The sequence below is a fragment of the Sceloporus undulatus genome, unplaced genomic scaffold (genome assembly GCF_019175285.1).
Source record: "Sceloporus undulatus isolate JIND9_A2432 ecotype Alabama unplaced genomic scaffold, SceUnd_v1.1 scaffold_12, whole genome shotgun sequence".
Lineage (NCBI taxonomy): Eukaryota > Metazoa > Chordata > Lepidosauria > Squamata > Phrynosomatidae > Sceloporus > Sceloporus undulatus.
The window spans coordinates 5908978-5929664 of NW_024802934.1; the positions used below are offsets into that span (position 1 = coordinate 5908978).

Genomic DNA, 20687 nt, shown 5'->3' on the forward strand with positions numbered 1-20687 from the left:
CAGTCCTTTGTCGTTAATCTCTATAACGTCTTTCATTTCTTCCTCTGCAGTTATAAGTATCTCTCTCTGCAGGAGCCATTTTAAATAGTATGGGAAGTAGAGGGACCATGTGGGGAATCTTAAGGCTATTTCTGCATATTAAGAACTATATCACTTGAAATAGAAACCGTAGTGGCTAATGAGGCACTATGGATGGATTTCTATATGTTCAAGTGGATAGTCCACTTCAGGAATAAAAATATGTAGCATCAACCCATGAGATTGGCAGTTGGTATAATAGTCCTTGATTGCCCAGCAGAGCCAACGTGGGAAGAGTTGTTATATATTACTTGGAGTTTCAGTAATATGGAAGGGGACCCAGGACCCAACAGTGTTGTACATGTGTTTTCTTTCTGACGGTAAGAGCAAAAGAAGAAGGTCTTCCCATCTGCTGCCGAGCCAGGCACTTAGGATACTCTCCTATTAATAATCATCATGCCAATCACCCACTTCACTCTTTCCCCGATTCCAGCTATCCTCCAACCTTCTTAGCCACCCTACGTATTGTATACATGTACATCTAGGAGAGGTACTCCTGGGTAACATATTTCTGGAAATCAGGAAGGGAGGGATGGAGAGAAAAACATCTTACTTGGACTCCCCCCTTTATGCATAGCCAGAAGCCCTTCTCCTAATAATAATAATAATAATAATAATAATAATAATAATAATAATAATAATTTTATTTGTATACCACTTTTCCTCCAGATCAAAGTGGTTCACAACATACAAGCTACATGTCACATGCTATAGCACAAAGCAATACAATACATCAACAGTGACATCAGCGATCTCATACAATTCAACAAAAATCCTCAAAAACCATGTACAAAGCAGTCAAAGCCATCAGTTGAGGCTTGTTGCCGCCGGCCTGCCTCTCTCCCCCTCAAGATGGTGGTCGGAAGGAGGGCTCTTTGTCCTTCAGGCAAGGCCTGTTGTTGCTGGCCTGCCTCTCTCCCCCTCAAGATGGTGGTCAGAAGGAGGGCACTTTGTCCTCCTTGGCTCAAAGTCATCACCCTATTCCAGAGGTGCTTACTTGGTCAACCAGCCCAAAATTACTTACTGGTCATCCCCACCCATCACTCGGATCTGCTTCTGGCAAACATTTGGAGGCACACTTAAAAAAAATCACCAGGTCTGGAATCCCCTCTTTGTGGTCATGTTGGCCAGACTGTATGAACATTAAGAGTTTCCTTTCTGTCTTTGAATGGTGAAAGCAACACATTCCTTTACTCAAGTTAATGATTTCAGGGATCTATTTGTAATCATGTACACATACATCTCAAGAAAGGATTGATTGAATTTGTTTGTTTATTTATTCAAGACCCTGCCTCTCTCCTCAAAATATTTCCTGGAAAGAGACTACTCACCAGTGAATTTGCTGTAACAAAAGAGTTGCATGCTTCTTGTGATCTTCACCTGGAGAGTTGGTCTATGTAGGTTTGGGTTTAGCTGACCCTAACATTGTTACCACCATGCGGTGGCTTTTCTATACACTTTATACAGTACATCTTGAATATTTTAAAGGAACATAACCACTCCTAAACAAACATCAAGTACAAACTTGTATTTTCTGTCTGACATCATACAGCTTGAGAAAAATTAGAGGCAGTAACTTGGCAAAGATGAGTCTTGCTCAGTGTAATATAGATCCACACAATGAGAGCCCATTCCTTGGTTTGCTACCACACATAACACTCATTCGTGAGTCATGTCTTGTAATATAAATTTCTGGTTTACTAAGAATAGTGGTTTTTAAATGATCTCTAGGGAGCTTTAGGCATAAAAGGTTGAGCAACTTCTGCTTAGTCATACTTTGTATTAAATTAGTTAATTTAATGGATCACTTTTTTAAAAAAGCAACCAAGGGGCGAAACAGATGGCAGGTAAGGAATGACTTTCTGCCACCCCTTTGCTTGCTGGGTTGCGGCCATGGCAACCACATGCCACGCTCCATCATGACCTTTTCCTGGCGCAAAAAGGAGAGGCAGAAAGCCACTGCTTTTTGCGCTGTAAGAAGGGTGCTATTGCTGCTTCAGCAGCAGCATTCTTTCAATGTTTCTTTAGTGCAGTGTGTGTAAATGATGCACTACTGAAACACTGCTGCATGTGCAGTCAGCTGTGCGGCTTTCCAGTGGACGGGAGGCATGCTGTTGTCTTAACGCCACACCCCCAGTCCGCCAGAAAGCTGGCTCTTTTTAACCATCTTTTTCACCCCTATGTTGGCAGTTTTGGAGGATATCACATATATTTCATTTTAACAAAAGTTAATGAGTAAGTTTCCAAAACTTGATTTATCATCTAGCCATCAGTAAGACCCGAGAGAACTTGTCTACATAACATGAATGATAAAATGTGTTTCATTCAAAATTAAAAATCCAGAACAAATGAACAGGAAATTTAGATTTAATTATGAGGACATAATTAACCTGTTTATCATGGATGTTGCATCCTCAGCATTTTGAACAATTTATTTTGGAATTCTCCAGTGGATTGTGATTGATACAGATTTCACTGGCTTCCGTTGTATTATATGATGGGGGAGCATTTGCTTATCACTGTAAACTCTGACTTACACTGGAATGCCAATAGATTATGTCCATAGGTTCATTAACTATATGAGTTTCTTGCTAGCATTTTCTTACATGTTTCTTTTATAAGCAGGAGAAACAATTTAAAGGGGCATTATCTAGAGATGCTGTGTTTTGAAACACATCTCTCATCAGCCTCAGAGAGCATGTCTGGTGATTAGGGTTGCTGTTTTACTATACTTGATCCAATTGTGTGCCCCCCTTCCCAGGCTAAGTTGATGAGTCCATGTAACAGGCTTTTTCTTTACTGTTATCTTCAACTGTGAAACTGTTTCCTAAAGAAAGTCAGGCTGGCTCCATCCCTTCTAAGCAACTGTCAGGAACCTACAAATATACTATTTCACATGGTCTTCTGTCCTTAAAACCAGGGGTGCTTCCAAACACACATACCAAAATGATCATAATGTATCAATATATGGTGGTATTGAAGCCAGCTGAAGTACAGTCTGGATATAGATGCTCTGTGCATGTTGCCCTTATAACAAATGTGTATTATTCTCTGAAAGATTTGCCCCCTCCACTAGCTATAAACATCATAAGAGAAACAGAAGAACTGAGATATATTTACAAATTCAATGAACTCATACACCTCTTTAAAGATTTATGGTCAAGGTCACAGTTTGCCTTTTTCTGTATCCTATTACATTCTGATCCTACTCCCACAATTATATAGCTGTTCTTAAACACCTATGTCTAAATCACACACTCTCAGCCTCTGAGGAAGATCATGACTATCCCCCTCTGAAGAAATCATGCCAATAAAACCCCATGAGAGGGTTGCCTTCAGGTTGTCATGAGTCGGAAATGACTTGAAGGCACACAAGTATATAGTTTTATACTCCATCAGTGCATCCGAAAATGTTGATTGGTATCCATGAAAGCTCATGCTGAAATACAGTAAATAGGTCTCAAAGATGTGCAGCGTTTCCTGTTTTCATTCTCCTTGGCTATCAAGGCTGAAAGCTTCTTTGTCAGAAATGTAGTCAAATTTTCATAGAATCATAGAGTTGGGTTTTAATCCTTATTTCATAGGCACTATCCAAGATGATGAATCTATCTGGGGGGCAGGATCCAGGACTTCACCACACACTTGACATGAAAGCCACAGGATGCCCCTGTTGCTATCAATAGACTCTGCAGAGGCAGGAAATATGCCCTGCTTTTTTCTCCCACAAGCCAAGTGACTGGCTTGCTGTGGATAGGGCCAGAATGAGTTGTACCAAAAAAGCACAGAAAGAAGAGCTTTATATTTTCTATACCATCAATGCATATGGCGTTTTGCAGGTATCATGCATAAAAGTCTGTGAAAAGATCTTGTAGAGCCTTTGAGACCGACTGAAAGAAATTGGCAGCATGCGCTTTCATAGCCTTAAGTCTACTTCCTTAGATGCCAATTTCTTTCAGTTAGTCTCAAAGGTGCTACAAGATATCTTCACATATTGGTTTTACAGACTAACATGGCTATGTTTTTGAATACATAAAGATGAGATCCTACAAAATGTAGAAGTTATGGATGAAAGAAAACAAAGAGAAAGAAAAGATGAGGGTGAGAGAGAAAAATGGATACAATTAAATGTGATTAGAAGTCCATGGGCTCTTCTTCCTTCCTTCCTTCCTTCCTTCCTTCCTTCCTTCCTTCTTCTTTTCATTATTATGGAGAAGATATGAAATTGGAGGCTCCCTAGGAAAAGACGCAAATGGGTACATTTCATTAGCAATAGAGTGTTCCTAGCTGGCTGCCAAGAAATACCAGTTTCAGCCCTCCTGCATGCCTGAAACCCAGCTGACTGTGTGACATTCAATTTCTATACAGGAATGCCTGCAGGAGAATCACATGAGATGCTTGGTATTTGGCAGGTCACACCGTGAACTCTACATAAAGGACACAGAAGTTAACCTGCAGGACTTCGCTGTACCTTCTGTTGCAATAAAATATTCTCATAATTGCCCTGAGCCCCAAAGAATAATATGACTCCTCTAAGATACCGAGAAATATGTATAATATTTTCATTTTACTATATTTTAAATGGGGTTTTATAATAATGCATTCACTGACAGGTTCTGTATGTGTTTGTTTACTTGTTTTAGATGGAACCTGTAGGTTAAACAAACATATATTAGGCTGGTAGTAAAACAGAAGCATTTGTTTCCTCAAATACCTGGCACATATTTAAAGGCATGGCATTAATAGCAGTTGGTAGTGTTGCATGAGATAGGAGGAACTAATGGGCATTATAGTTACTGCAGAAGTTAATAGCTAGAGACTAGAGATACAAATCTTCATATATTTCATACTTGTAGGCAGGGAAAAAATAAGTTTATCATTTTCCACTTTGCTGTCAGAATATTGTTGAAAACAATATTGTGCGGTTTTAAAAGACTACTCAGAATTTGGGCTCATTCTGTACAAAAAAAATTACACAAACATTTTCATATTGTCTGTTCAGAAAACAATATTTCTATGTAGAAAAAGGTTTGCTTAATAGAAAATAGCATTTCTACAGTACATTTTTCTGTAGAATAGGCCCTGGGCTGCATATTCTTTCTTGTCTAAGATTCTCTTCAAGTTTTGCTGGCTCTCAAATTGTTAAAACCATTTTTCAAATATTTTCAAATATCTTTTCCATACTTACTAGCGAACAAATGTGGTGTAGTTTCAATGATTGTGTATTTTATGCTGTAATGGAGAGTCCTATGTTTGAAGGCTTATCAGGTAACAGTCCTCCCTTTAAAGGTTTCCTATTTTTAAGAGGTTGTCCAAATAATGTTTAATGACAAAAACTATAAGAAGGGAGAGCAGGGCCCCTGAAATTGTCCATCAACACTTAGCACCTCAATGGCTGACTGACCAGGCCTAGATCTGGTAGTTACAGTTTTCCACATGATGAGAATATATATTATGTTATTGTATGCTTTCAAGTTGAACCTATCATGAGGTTTTCTTGGCAAGATTTATTCAAAGGGGGGGGGGGTGCCTTTCTTTGAGGATGACTTTCCCAATGTCACCCAGTGGGTTTCTGTGGTTGAGTGGGATTTGAATGCTTGTCTCCCAAAGTCTTAGTCTAACACATAAACCATTATATGATACTGTCTCTCAAATATGTATAAATATATTATATTCATATTATATTAATTCTTTCTAAATTTGCTTCTATACTAGAATCATAGAATCATGGAGCTAGAAGAGACCACAAGAGCCATCCAGCCCAACCCCCTGCCAGGTAGGACTATGCAGTCAAAGCATTTTCAACATTTGGTCATCCAGCCTCTATTTAAAAAGGGAACTCAACCTGAGGATAATGGCGCAGAGGACAGAAAAGAGGAATTTCAGCACAGAATAAGCAAAGAGATAGAACAGGAATACCTGTTTAACCTAAACGAATATAAGTCTCCAGGACCAGATGAACTACATCCAAGGGTATTAAAAGAACTGGCAAATGTAATATCGGAGCCATTGGCAATAATAGTCTTTGAGAACTCCTGGAGAACAGGAGAAGTCCCAGCAGACTGGAGGAGGGCAAACGTTGTCCCCATCTTCAAAAAAGGGAAAAAAGAGGATCCCAACAATTATCATCCAGTTAGTCTGACATTAATACCAGGAAAGATTCTAGAGCAGATCATTAAACAGAGAGTCTGTGAACATCTAGAAAGCAATGCCATAATCACAAAAAGTCAACACAGGTTTCAGAGAAAGAAGTCATGCCAGACAAACCTGATCTCTTTTTTTGATAAAATTACCAACTTGTTAGATGAAAGGAATGCTGTGGATTCTGGTCACTTCTCTCCAGGATGAAAAGGAGCCATTGCTGAGCACCCTTTGGGTTCAGCCAGTCAACCAATTACAAATCCATGTAACAGTTACCTTGTCTAGCCCACATTTCACTAGCTTGTTTGCAAGAATATCATGGGAAACCTTGTCAAAGGCCTTACTGAAATCAAGATATATTATATCCACAGCATTCCCTCATTATCCTCATGTTGAGCACCCTTTGCCTTTTCTGAAAAGATTGAGGTAAAGAAGATGTTAAGGCGGGATACAAACCCGGTTAGTCCGCAGGGGAGCTGGAGCCTCCACATGGCGCGGCTCCCGTGCAGACCGAAAAAGAAGCTCCAAAATGGAGCTTCTTTTGGAGTTGCGTTTGCGACGTAGCGAGGCGCCAGGGGCGCACTCGCTACATCACAAAGGACGCGACGTGTACGGACGCTCAGTGTCCGATACGCAAAGATGGCGCCGGCCATGTAGAAGGGCCGGCGCCATCTTGTACGGACGGAGTAGGCCCAGGGGCGTCTAGAAGAGACGCCCCCTTTTTAAAATGGGACGTCCTCCGGACATCCCAAATGCCGGTTTGTAACCGGCCTAAGTAATTCTTCCTTTTCTCTGTCTTCTGTTAGCATTTTGCCATCTTCTCCACTCAGTGGCCCTACCATTTCCTGTTTCTTCCCTTTGCAGCAGACATACCCCCCAAAGGCCTTTTTTATTGTTCTTAACCTCTCTAGCAAGCCTAAGTTCATTCTCTGCTTTAGCTTTTCTGACTACCCTTACACGTGCTTACTATTTCTTTGAATTCCTCTTTGGTGATTTCCCCATTTTTCAATTTCTTATAAATGTTCTGTTTAAAAGTTAGCTCAGTTGAAAGTTCCTTAGTCATCCTTCCTGGTTTCTTGAGACACCTCCCATTTTTCTTTCTAATTAAAACTGTTTAAAATTGTGCCTTCAGTATCTCTCTTTTGAGCAGCTCCCATCAGTCTTGAACCATCTTGTCTTTTAGTATTCCTGACCATGGGATCACCCCCAGTATTACTCTCAATTTACTAAAATCAGCTCTCCTAAAGTCTAGACTGTGTGTCTGACTATGCCTGGCTTCTCCTTTCCACTGTATAACAAACTCCAGGAAAACATGGTCACTACACCTCATATTTTCTTTGGAAAAACATCTATACAGCAATGCTCTACAGGGCACTTGTGACAGACAGGAGTGTGCACATCAAAATGTATGACCACCACACAGCTAACAAAAGTAGATGTAAATGTTTGGCAGGCATATTGTTCCTTTTTCTTCTTCTCTCATATCAATTATGTTAGCAAACTTAAAACAGAACAAAGAAACACAAAAAATATACTAGAAGGTTAGTTCCATTCTTAAAAACAAGTGAGCAACACAGAAGTGGACCAGGTGGTTGTAGGCTGTGTTCTCTGCCCTCCTGGCTGTTGTTCAAGTTAGTAGCTCAAAGGTACATTACTATGCTCCTTAGAACTTCCCAAAGATTGTGTGTATATGCTCCTTGAGGATCTTGTCCCTATGTTTCTTAGTGTGTTGACACTCTGTTTTGGTCCCTTCTTCAAAGTTTGAGCTGCTAAAGACCCAGCCATCTCTTATCCATTGCCAAGCATGGCAAGGGCAGCAGCTGGTTGTGATATGATTATGAGTTATGATTAAGAATTTCCTTGTAATTTTTCTTTTTACAGGGGCAAAGGTCTGAGTTCAGTGTGAATGTATTTAAATTCTGCTTTTGTGGATTAAGTGAATTGCAGATTTGGAATGCAGACCCTACCTTGCCTTTCTTCTCAAAAATGCATTTCACCTTCCATATAAAACAATAAAAACATAAAATAATTTAAAAGTCAGTGGTGATTATGGGGACAATTGCCCATAAGAAAAGGCACAATTAATAAACTACTCAGAACAAAAAGACATGCCATTTATGATTCCATGTCTTCTTAAAACGCTTTTCATTGGAGCATGACACAACTTCATAAACTTTTTTCTTCAGGTGGGAAAAATAGAAAAGATTGTGAAATATTTCCATTATTCCTTTTCTGCATTGCGGGCACAAGCTTCTGAGATCCATATTTATGTGACTGCACAGAAGCCTCTTTATATTCTTAATCCGTTCTTTCCATAGATATGTATTTCTGGCCAGACTACGGCATACCTCTCTAACATATCTCTTTTTAAAAAACCTATTGTGCAGTGTTGAATCATTGAAATTATACAGCTGAGGAGGGACTCTTGTAGGGAAAGTGGCCAATTTTATGTTTTTATTTATTTGTTCAAATATTTATATCCTGCCCTCAATCTAAAGACCCCAGGGCAGCATAACAATAAAATGAATTGCATGCCCCAGAATCTGCTGGGGCCACACAGACTGCCAAATATGCCAAAAATATAAAAGAAATGCCAGGAAGAGAAGAGGAAAAGCCATTTGCCCATTGCTGGTTTGGAGATAAAATATAGGAATACTTTTGGAGAGACTGAGAGAGCGTGTTGTGTAATGGTTTAAGCATTAGACTACTAGCCTGGAGAGCAGGGTTTGATTCCCTGATCAGCCATGGAAACCCACTGGGTGTCTTTGGGTCAGTCACAGACTTGAAGCTCCCAAGAAACAGTGATAGGTTCACCTTAGGGTCCCCATAAGGCATAAATTACATGAAAGCACACAAAAGTATTTAGACAGCTGGTGTGTGTGTGTGTGTTTAAAAATGAATTGCAGTGGGGGCCAACATGGATTTGTTGCTGGGCATATTTGCTGCTGAGGTGTCTATTATCTGCTAATTTCTAAATGGTCATGTGAGGACCATTGGACCTGGATATAAAGGTACAGACCTACTTGCAACAGTCTAGTAATATTTATTAAGAATGGTTCCAGTGATTTCAGTGGGATTTGGGCTGCCTCTTCTGTTGCCTAATTTCACAAAACTGGTTACAGCAGTCTGCTGGGAGAATTGTTCTGTTGACTTAGATTTGCTAACAGAATAGCCAACAAAATATGTGGAGAAAGGGTCCAGTGAGAAAGGAGCTAAGTTACACCAGATCCAAATATAAGGACAACCACAATGTCAACATAAAGTTAAGGCAAGATGAAAGCCTGGGGTTTCTAGGGTTCCGCAGTGTGCAAGCATCCACACTCTAGAACCATAGCACGTATGGACAGTGTCATCTTTATGCAGCACAGTCCATATGGGGGGGCGTGCATGACGCAAGTGTGGTGCCGCATCTGCACCTCCATGTGCCACACTTCCATCATGGATGCATCACTGTGCGCCAATGGCACTGTGGTGCATAGAACACCCAGCTGACCAATCAGAAGGCAGCTGAAGACCAGCCAATAGAATGTGGGCTAGGCATTTTGAAAATTCTGGGCTGACAGTTGGGATTTGACAGTTGAGGGAACAGTTAAGTCCAAGAGAGGACTGTTCCAGAAGTTCCTGAAGGAATAGTGAGATAGGGTTCTGTTGAGTCCAGTGAGTGGACATAGTTTTATGAGTTCCAGAGGGGAACTGAGGCTTAAGTCCAATGTGAGGGGCTTATAACCTGATACACTTTGTTAAGTCCAGAGAGGGACTATCTTTGGGAAGAATCTAAAATTGAGGGACTCAGAGATAACTCAACTCTAGGAAGACCCTAGAATTATTAAGACCCTGAGAGATTTTCATAGCCTGGGTGGCTGACTTTGGTCTACTACTGAGAGAGAGAGTAGTGAGATATCGGTAACTAGTTTGTTAAGTAAAGATACAATAACAACTGTACATTTAAAATACTCAATATACTTCTGTTATTCAAATAAACTTTTATTATTGTTTGAAAAACTGCTTGGCCTGAGTTTCAAAACAGAAGCACATACTACTATATGTTAAAGACAGTAATAGGAATAGATTGTGGTGTGGAGTGCATCACATAATTTGGTGGCAGCGTTAGGGTGAAGGTTGACTAGATGGGGCCTTCACATAATTGGGTGGCACAATAGGAAAACTTCGTCACATAATTTGGTGGCAGCGGTGGGATAACAAAAGTCCTAAGCGCCTGCCACAATAGAAAGGTTGTGCATCACATATTTTGATGTGCAGCGGTGGGATACGTAAAATCCAGTGGCTGAAACCCAAGATTTGATTTGAACTTCAAAAGTAAAAAGTTCAACAGCTCAAATAAGGAGGCATAAGTCAGTGAGGATAATCTCTGAGGTAATAGTCAAGGGTCCTGTGTAAGAGATTACCTGTAGATTGACCAGGCTGGATAAGAGAGTTAATACCAGTCCCTGAGATAATTTGCTGAGGTAAATTGTAGGGGACTGGAAAAAAAAGAAGAATGTTACAGTTTTAGAGCACCTGGATTCGAAAATCCAGTGGCCAGAAGTGTGCTTAGGTTAGAGGAGTCTGAGTATGAAATACCATACACTCAATTGTTGTGTTAAACGAAAGAAAGGAAAACCTACAGTTTAAAATCTAGACGTTAGGTTCAGAGGAGTGATCTCTGAGGTAAAAACAAAAGGTAATTTGTAGGAGATCACTTGAAAACTGAAAACCCTAGATAAGACTAGTCTCTGAGGTAAACGTACTGGGTATTGGTAAGAGACTAGCTGACAGAGGAAGAAAAAGCACACATAGTGATTTCTGAGGTAAAAGTCTGTGGTAAATGTAAGGAATCACTAATCTAATTTGAGATTCAGGTGGAGTCTCTATGCGTAGCTGAGGCACACTTAAATAAAAGTGATTCCTGAAGTAAAGTTGGTGATAACGTAAGGAATCACTACTCTAACTTCAAGATACAAGTGTCTTTAAATTCAGTTGAGACAAAGACAAATAGAAGTATTTCCTGAGGTAAACGTTTTAGGTATTTGTAGGGAAATACTTAAAACATGCCTCCTAACAAAGTCAAACCTCCAGCAATGACAGAAATGGTGGAGAAAGAAGAGGTCAGAGAAGAGATGGTAGCTAGTGGTGACATGCCCGTTTCTAAACCTCAAGAAAGTTTAGAAATGTGGAAAATCAATCTTGAAATGTCAAGACTCAAGAAAAAAGAGCAAGCGAATGAGAGGGCTCATAACAGAGAAATGCATGACATAAATATGAAGACATGGGACTTAATGATCAGTTTAGAATCTAGAGTTACTCATATTGTCAAGAATAACATTAATGGGTTCCCTCTATATGATACAAACAAATTTCCTAAATATGTTACTGGAAGTAACCTTGACTTACATATTGCCAATTTTGAAAAAGCTTGTGATAATATGGGGATATCAGACAAGGAGTCTGATTTGATTTGGCTTAAATTAAAAGACCTGAAACATAAAAAAATTAAAAGAAAAACAATATGAGAGAGAATAGAACTGAAATATCAGAGAGAAATGAAAGAAAAAGAATGGCAACATGAGAAGGAAATAAAAAGAAAAGAATATGAGGCATAGCAAAGAGAGATGGTGCTTCAAAAACAGTTGAGAGAACTGAAGCATAACAAAGATTTATTAGAAGAAAAATATGAGAAAAGTTAACAGAAAAACTGGATATTTTTAAAGAGAAGTTTAAAAACCAAGATAAAGTTATTAATAGATAGCATGTAGACTATGTAAGGGATTCAGTCTGATTCCATCCAAAGGCCCACTGCTTAAGATATTAGTACGTAATCCCTCTCAACATGAGGACAGTTGGTGATTTTTCCTCCCACAGGATTTACCCATGCCTAAATACACTAAAGGCACTAGATCCCATCTTTGAAGCTAAGCAGGGTCAGTCCTGGTTAGTACTTGGATGGGAAACTACCAATAAATACCAAGTATTGTAGGCTATATTTCAAAGGAAAGAACTGGCATAAAAACCACTGAGTACTATAGAGCACTGGTGGCGCAGTAAATTCCTGTACTGCAGCCAGTTACTCATAAACCGCAAGGTTGTGACTACAATCCTAGGCAGGGGCTCAGGGTCAACTCAGCCTGACATCTTTCCGAGGTTGCTAAAATAAGTACCCAGCTTGTTGGGAGAAATTAGCTTACACACTGTAAACTGCCTAGGAAGTGCTTAACTGCACTGATAAGCAATATACAACTGTACTTGCTATTGCTATTGCTTGCCTAGAATGCTCTATGAAATTCATGGGGTTGCCATAAATTGACAGCCAACTTGAAAACACACACACACACTTTAGAGGTCAGAGCCTGTGGTGCAGCATGTTAGAAATTAAAATTTTCTAGACTGTTAGCCCTTGTTTGGGAAAATTACGAAATCAAAGCTAAAACTGTTAGGAAATTGCCTTCTTCACAGCAGAGTAGCAGATAACTATGCCTTGATCGGATGTTTCTTCCCTGCGAAGTGACACTGACTAAAAAATAGACAAAGTACATGTTTATGTGAAGAGCTTACATCCTAACTAGCTAATAAAAAGACTATGCAAAAGGGTAAGATCTTTATCCTAAACTCATCATCTTTGGATGAAGGAATGAAGTTAGTCTGAGAAGTGAGAGTTGAAAAGAAAAAAAGTTGAAAATTCAGAGAGAATGAAAAAAGAATGATAGAGCCTTTACTCTAGGCAGTTTCCCAGGTCACATGGTTTACTTACATAGATACTAAAAAGGTATTTATTACCATCCATTTCAAAGGATAGGATGAGCAAATGAGAAGAAAAACCAGGATTTTACATGCAGGAATTCTGTCCTGTATATACCCCATTTGCTCTAACAGCAGATTGGTTGGAGGGAAGAGAATGCTGGAATTTCCCAACATATCAGTTAGTTAATTCCCATTTGGAGCACTATTTGGAGACAGGGCTGGCTATAGAAACAGAAAGTGCACTAGCTTCTGTACCTGCATACCATGAAGAATGAACATGGAGGGATCCTGCAATGAGCTATATAAAAGAAGTTGTGGAATATGTGTATAAAACACATACAGATTTGGTAATCTTAGAACTTGGAGAAACAAGGACTAAAGAGAAAATTGGCCTGGAAGTAAATAGTCCATAACTAGAATCAATCGCCACTGTCCTACATTGGCTACTTAATTATGCTGATTGGGCACAAGAAAGATGACATTTATTGGCCACTCCTGCCAGTAAGCAAGGCTGCAACAAGGGCTTGCAAGAGGGATCCTGCTTCTAATTGTCACAGGCATGCTCACTGGAAGGGCCTGGAAACATCCTTCTCCTTTTGTCCCAGGCAGCTGATATGATCTCATTTACCCAATGCAGCTTCTGGGTATTAAGATGGACTTGGGAGAGGGGGCACTTACCATCATGGCAATAGGGTCATGATAGTGATTATACAGAGAGCTAGCATTGTGTAGTGGTTTGAGTGTGGGCTTATGACTCTGGAGACCAGGGTTAAAATCTCCATTCAAGTATAAAAACCCACTGGGCTTTTCACACTCTCTCAGTGTCAGAGAATGGCAATGGCAAGCCCCTCTGAAGAAACTTGCCAAGGAAACCCTATGATAGGTTTGCTGAATATGGAAATTGTGGATCAATCATTCTAGGTTTACAAATGCCAAACCATATAATATAATAAATATAATACTATAATAATAATAACACAATACAGTATGTCTCAATATAACTGGAATTAAGGCTGTGACTGTGGAGAACAGATAGATTAGCTTAGCAACAGCAGCAGCCAATCACAAGCCAGCTGCCCTCAGCCAATGAGATGCTGGCAGGGAAAGTTCTGTTGTGGCAGTTAAAAACTTCAGATAGGGTTTGGTTTTCAGAGCACCTAAGTTATTCAAATACATTGTTAAGGGTTGCCATTCCCTTTCCCAATAGTCTGTTGATTTTTTTCTATTCCACACCGTTATTTTATCCAATTCTCTCACTTCCACTATTTTTTCCAACCATTCCTCTATATTAGGTGTTGTTTTCAATTTCCAATGTCTGGCCAAGACAATTTGAGCTGATGTTATTAAATACAATACCAGTCTCCAGTATTTCTTTTCCTTTTCTGTTCCTAATACCGAGGTCATATTAAGTAAGTAAAATTCCGGAGTACATGGAAATTTTAAATCAATTATCTTTTGTATCTCTCCATGTATTCTATTCCAGAATTTCTTAATTTTTTTACATGTCCACCACATGTGATAGTAGGACCCTATTTTAATTTGACATTTCCAACATAAATTTTCTTGTATTCCATATATTTTTGAAAGTCTCAATGGGGTATAATACCATCTATTGGCTGTTTTTAAATAATTTTCTTTAAAGTCTTGGGAGCATGTACATTTATTTGACTACATCCATGCTTTTTCCCAATTTTCAAATGGTTTAACATGTCCAATTTCTTGAGCCCACTTTATCATTGTTTCCGTCACAGTTTCCAACTCTAATTCCCTATGAATCAATATTTTATACAATTTAGATACCTTTCCCATATCATTTTCCCATATAATTTTGTCTACAATATTTTGTTGCATTTCAAATTCACCTTCCTTCATATCTTCTTTACATTTAGATTTGATTTGATAATATTCCAACCAATTTATCATTTTTCCACTTGTCTCTAATTCTTGCTTTGATCTTATTTTTATTTCTCCCTTAGGATCTATTATTAATAACTCCTTATAACACAATTGTTTATCTTTCTTTACTTCTCCACTAAAAAAGGCATTTTGAATTGATATCCATAATGGAATCCCACTATAAAACTTTTCTTTAATTACTTTCCATATTTGTATTAATGATCTTCTTATTATGTGGTTTTTAAATTCTTTATCAGTTTTTTCCATTCCATATTCTAAATAGGCGTGCCATCCATATTTCAAATTGACCGCCTCTAAATCTGTTATATAAGTTTTATCCAATTTGATCCAGTTTTGAAGCCATAACAAAGAACACGCATAATAATACAATTTCTCAAAATCTTTTCATGCAACAAATTAATAAAAGACCTACAAAAGAATTTTGGTACTGCAGAGCTTGTTGGTATTAAGGGGTTATTAAAGACACAAATCAATTTAATTTTGAAGACATCAAAATTTGATTTCAGTCCCAGGACTAGTGTTTTTATTAGCAGCAACTGAGCTTGTTAACCTTTTTTCTGACTGTACCATTTATATGAATGGTAATTTAGGGGTCCTTTCAGTTATTTATTAATTACAAATATATAAAGGTAAAAGTAAAGGTAGTCTTTTGACATGAATGTCTAGTCATTTCTGTACTGCATCTCAGTGTACTTAAGCACTCCTTAAGCAGTTTACAACGTGTAAGCTAATTGCCCACAACAAGCTGGATACTCATTTTAGCAGCCTTGGAAGGATGCAAGGCTGAGTTGACCCAGAGCCCCTGTCTGGTATTGAACTCACAACCTTGTGGTTTGTGAGTGAGTGACTGCAGTACATGTATGCTCATTTCTTACTAAGCTGAAGAGCCAGAGATGTCCAAGGACTGCTCTGGTGGTCATGTGGGCAGCATGAATGCATTGAATGCTGTTTCCTTCCCACCAAAATGGTACCTATTTACTTGCATGCTTTTGAACTGCTAGGTTGGCAGAAGCTGGGAGTAGTGACAAGAGCTCACCCCATCATGCTGCACTTGGGCCTTGAACTGCCAACCTTCTGATATTCTCATTGTCAGAATTGGCATCTTTTAATAGTTTTTAATTGGTGAGTCAGGAATTTTTTTTCACCCTAACTCTTTAATGTGTACACTGAACATATCATATGTAAAATATAATTAGAGTTGGAGGAAGGAGGTGTGAAAACTGGAGGAATAAGTCACAAAAACTAGAGGGGGGAACATCAACAGTTTAAGATATGCAGATGACAGCACACTAATAGCGAAGACTTGGAATGATTACGTAAGAAAGTTAAGGAAGAAATTGCAAAGTGCTTGTAAGGTTTACAGTTGGCCCTGCTAACACTACATTCACATGTATTAATCCAAACTAAAAGCAGTCTTGAAAGCCACAAAATTCCCCCATTCCGAAGTCACATCAGTACAAAAGGAATTTTCTATCATGTTCATACGTTCACTGTATCAGTTTATTTTAAATCACATGACTGCATGTCTGGAGGATTACTATTATTATTATTATTATTATTATTATATTGTTCTTACTATGCAAGGCTAGGTAACTGGTTGCAACTATGCTTTACTTTTCCTCTGTCCTGTGATTCCGCCATGCATTTGAAAGTGTTAGCCTTTCAGGACCATAGTCTGGGAATCGCTGCTCTAGAGGAAGATGAAGAAGCACACACACCATTACCTAATACTTTACTTGGGTACTTACCCACAGCATTCCTGGTGATGAAACTGTTGCTGACGTCTTGAGAGTCAAATTGGTTAGCATCACCTATAGATTAAAAACAGAAATAGTAATATGCTACTCAATGACCATGGTAGTTTGCTGTGTTCCATTGAACGTGTTCCTAATTACAGAAGGAAAAATAGAAATGACTACTAAACGCTCCATTATCCATTACAGTCCTGAACTCCTTGTCATCCACAGTAGTATGAGTGCAAGAGTGGAGCCTTCTACCAAAGGTAGTCCATAACATTGCTGCCCACTGGGAGCCTGTCCTATCGGAACATGGGGAATTATTATACTGAGAGCTAGGTACTTTGGATGGATTGTGGCATCTCTGCAGAGAAAGTTGGATAGCAGCTCATAAAAGGGCATGGCGGTTGTGACACAGTCACTCCAGATTTAAACAGACTTCCCTGTTGTGCTGTCTAAGAACCTTGCTTTTCATCCTTCACTCTTTCACAGTCTTCTGATGGCCCTTGTTCTGCATCTCACTTTCTCAAAGGTATTGATATTTCTGTGGCTTTCCTTCAGTTGCTCTTGGACCTTCTCTTGACCCCAAATTGCAATCAGGTCACAAATATCCTCCCTGCTCCACAAATATCCTCCTTCTTTTTCCATGGCTCATATGGGCATCCACCATTATATAATGTGAAGTCATAAGAGTAAAACAAGATTAAATGGTGACCTGTAAGATATGCTACACTTTGGTGTGAACCTCCACCTACAAAAACTGAACTTTTGTTAAACAGCTAAAGTGCATTTGCCAGATCTCAGTGCAAACAAGGGAAATAACCTTTTATGGCAGGAATTATTAGCCCCCTACCTGGTTAGGTACCCACTGACAATCTGGCCCCACCCTCCAACCACCCCACCCCTTGATTGCACCCTGATCTTAATTCAGAATGCAAGCCACATGTTTTCAGAAACTAGTTCTTTTCAAAAACCAGATGATAAAAAGGTTTTCATATCATGTATTGATGATCCCTAGCATTGCCATCTGCACACATGGGTAACTGACGTTATTTTGCTACCTGAGGCAGAACAGTAAACAGCACTTCCATCTTCAAGTCAAACTGCGTAGTAGCCAAAGCCAACCAATTATTTATTTTATCCCATAACTACCTTTCTCCATCCCTGGCAGTAAAAATGCAATAAAATCAGTATAAAGTAACAGTCTGCAAGCTATTTCATGACACTCCTACTTCGTTTCTTGACTAAGAAAATCATCCCACTCTTTATAATGTCAGGGCTGGCCCTGTCTGCACTCCCAGCAGGTTTTCCATCCAGTCTTGGCTTAAAAACCTCCAAAGAAGGAGACTCCACCACATTCTGAGGGAGTGTGTTCCACTGTTGAACAGCTCTCACTGTCAGGAAGTTCTTCCTAATGTTGAGGTGGAATCAATTTTCCTGCAGCTTGAATATATTGGTCCATGTCCTAATCTTTGGAACATCAGAAATCCACATGACATCCCTTCCAAACATGGCTCTAAGTCACCTCTAAACCTTCACTTCCCCAGGCTAAGCATACCAAGCTCCAGACTCTTTGGCATTTTTTTCTTGTTGCAGTGCTTATGTATATTTCTGAAAGAATGTCATTAGTTATATTTTATTTGATAAAATCTTTTACAAATCACCACACTGGAAAACCCGTAGTGTTTCTTTCTGGTGGTACTGATTGGGAATGGAAATAGTATGTCCTCCAACTGTCCCCATTTGACAGGGGTAGTCTCAGTTAGTCCTCTGTTTTCCCAATTTTCCAGCTCCTTATAAAACATCCCAGTTTTCATCTCCTCCTCCCAAATTCTCCTGTTGTTCTCTAATAATTTCAATTTTCTATAAAGGGCTTTGGAAATGCCAGAGTAGACTGCACTCAGTTAACTGGGGTGGGGGGAGGAGAAGAGGTGCAGAATTTTGCCCCTCCCAGTAGGCTGAGGCAAAGACAAACTGCTGCAGGTTCTAGCTTGTGTGTTCTTCCTCATTAATAAATTTTGGCATCATGACCACACTCACTCTGATCTTGCTTGGCCGCATGTGCCCTGGTTTCATCTGTGAGATATAATGAGTATGGAATAAAAAGGACAGGTAGCTGTTGTCTGCCATTTCTGTACTTCTCCTACTTTTTAGAAAGAGGAAATAACAGTTGGTGACTGATACACTTCTGTAAAATTGTTCTATTGTAAATGGACGTTATATTATGTGTCATATTGCCCCTAGGTCTGTACATAAGAATCTTACTTTTCCTCTATAGGTCTCTTAGCAACTGATTTCTCACTGTATATTGTCATGTTTGACTGGTTTGGCCTGTCAGGCATCCTCTCTCTGGCCTGACGCTCAGTAGTCTTGATAGTCTGGTCATTCCAATTGTCTTTTTACCACGTTCTTTTATTACAGTTTGTGGTCAACTGTCTATTTTCTTCTTTGTGTTAATTACCCACTTCTTTTATTAGTTGCTTATGAATAAAGTTGAATATTGGATCCTAGATAGGGAGAAAAGCAGGTTGTTAAATAAATAAATGATTAAATGAATAAATAGTATTACCTACCTCAATGCAGCAGGGGCTGATGGTTTCCATATCAGTGGAATTAGGAATACATTCTACATTTTAGCCAGAACTAAAAGAGCTACAGTACCTAAGATGCTGTCCCTCACACTCAAAACAGATTTTGGATAGCTTATTTACAGTGGCTGTTGTTTTGTGGGCAGGCCAATATCTGCACATAGAGGGTTGACATAATTGTCTATCTCCAAACCAGGACAAATGTAAAAAAAAAGTAGGATAAAATGTTTTCTGTATAAATCTCATAACACTTAATAAAGATTATAAAAAAGAAGGACAAAATGTAGGGCAAATGTAGGGCGATTTCCTTGGTTTGAATTGTGGCACTTCTTGATAATTCTGGTGCAGTGGTCATCCCCTGGTCGTGTTGTTGTGACCTTGAATCATTAGGCGTATCTGTACTTCCTGGGGAATGGACATCCCCTGTGCTTCATGGCTGTTCCTCCATAGGCGGACCAATATCTGTGCATAGGTCTTCTGGGCCTGAGTGTAGCCAGATGGACAATCGCCATATTTTGGAGCACAGGGTGGGGTCCACGAATCCGGAGACTTCTTAAGGGAAGGCTTTCAATTTCAGCACTCCCTGGTTTCAGTGGCCTTTCCTAGCTTGCTCATTTGAAAGCTGCATCATCTGGGTGCAGTCATCCCCTGGTACATTTGTGCTGTAGCACTCTTGGGTCTTTCTGGTAGACTTGTCATCCACTTGAAAAGTATTTGGCAAGTTTGAGCCGGGGCACTTTTGGGACAAGCAGGGGCTTTGTTGATCCCTTGGTTAGCAGCCATTAGACACATCCATGCTCCCTGGGCCCTGGCCATCCCTGGCACTTGTCCTCTGTTCCTCTGTGGGCTGACCAATATCCATGCAGCAGCCTGGTTGGCCTGAGGCTGATGATTGGCACGTTGGAAGAAGGGTGGCAGTCTCCCCTGCCAAAGACAAAAAATAATAATAAGACATGGATCCTTCCTTCCCACACTGGTTTCCAAATTTTACAGTGTTGATTTCCAAACTTTGCAGTTTGCAATGTTATTTCCACTGCTCCCTGGCTAGTGGCCATAATACCACGCAATTGCTGTTGCATAAATGCAAACTACACCCAATAATCCACCCGGGTTGATAATTGGAACACACACATAGTCCATCTGTTCTGTTGGATGGCGAAATCATGGTGCAAAACAAGGAGGTAAGCAGCAAGGGGAGGGAGGGTGGAAAGGAGCTGTCCAGTTCTCAGGTGCTTTGCAACGGGTTCTCCGCAAATTCAAAGGGAGTTGAAAAAAAATCCTATCAGTATTTCTAAAGTCTATAGTCTATAAGTCTAAAGGGTCTAAAAACGATGATTCATTTAACTGCATTTATTGTGTGTAAACCCCAAAGGATTGGGGCATTCCAGAAAGGAAGCGGCGAGGCCTTGTCTGTCTTCCCATCGTTCATTCTGACTGGTGCTCAGAGATACAACTTCTCCATCCTCCATACCGGAATAATACAGTCATGTAAAGA

The 20687-nt window shown here is 39.5% G+C and overlaps 1 long non-coding RNA gene across 1 annotated transcript; it reads right to left on the reverse strand.

Moving 5' to 3' along the window:
- Positions 1 to 793: 793 nt before the first annotated feature.
- Positions 794 to 20131, reverse strand: LOC121917207. The gene is made up of 3 exons (XR_006100982.1): positions 19178 to 20131; positions 16617 to 16679; positions 794 to 4311 (listed from the first exon to the last, which is right to left on the reverse strand). It is a non-coding gene; the product is annotated as an uncharacterized LOC121917207 (long non-coding RNA).
- Between the last annotated feature and the right edge of the window lie 556 nt (positions 20132 to 20687).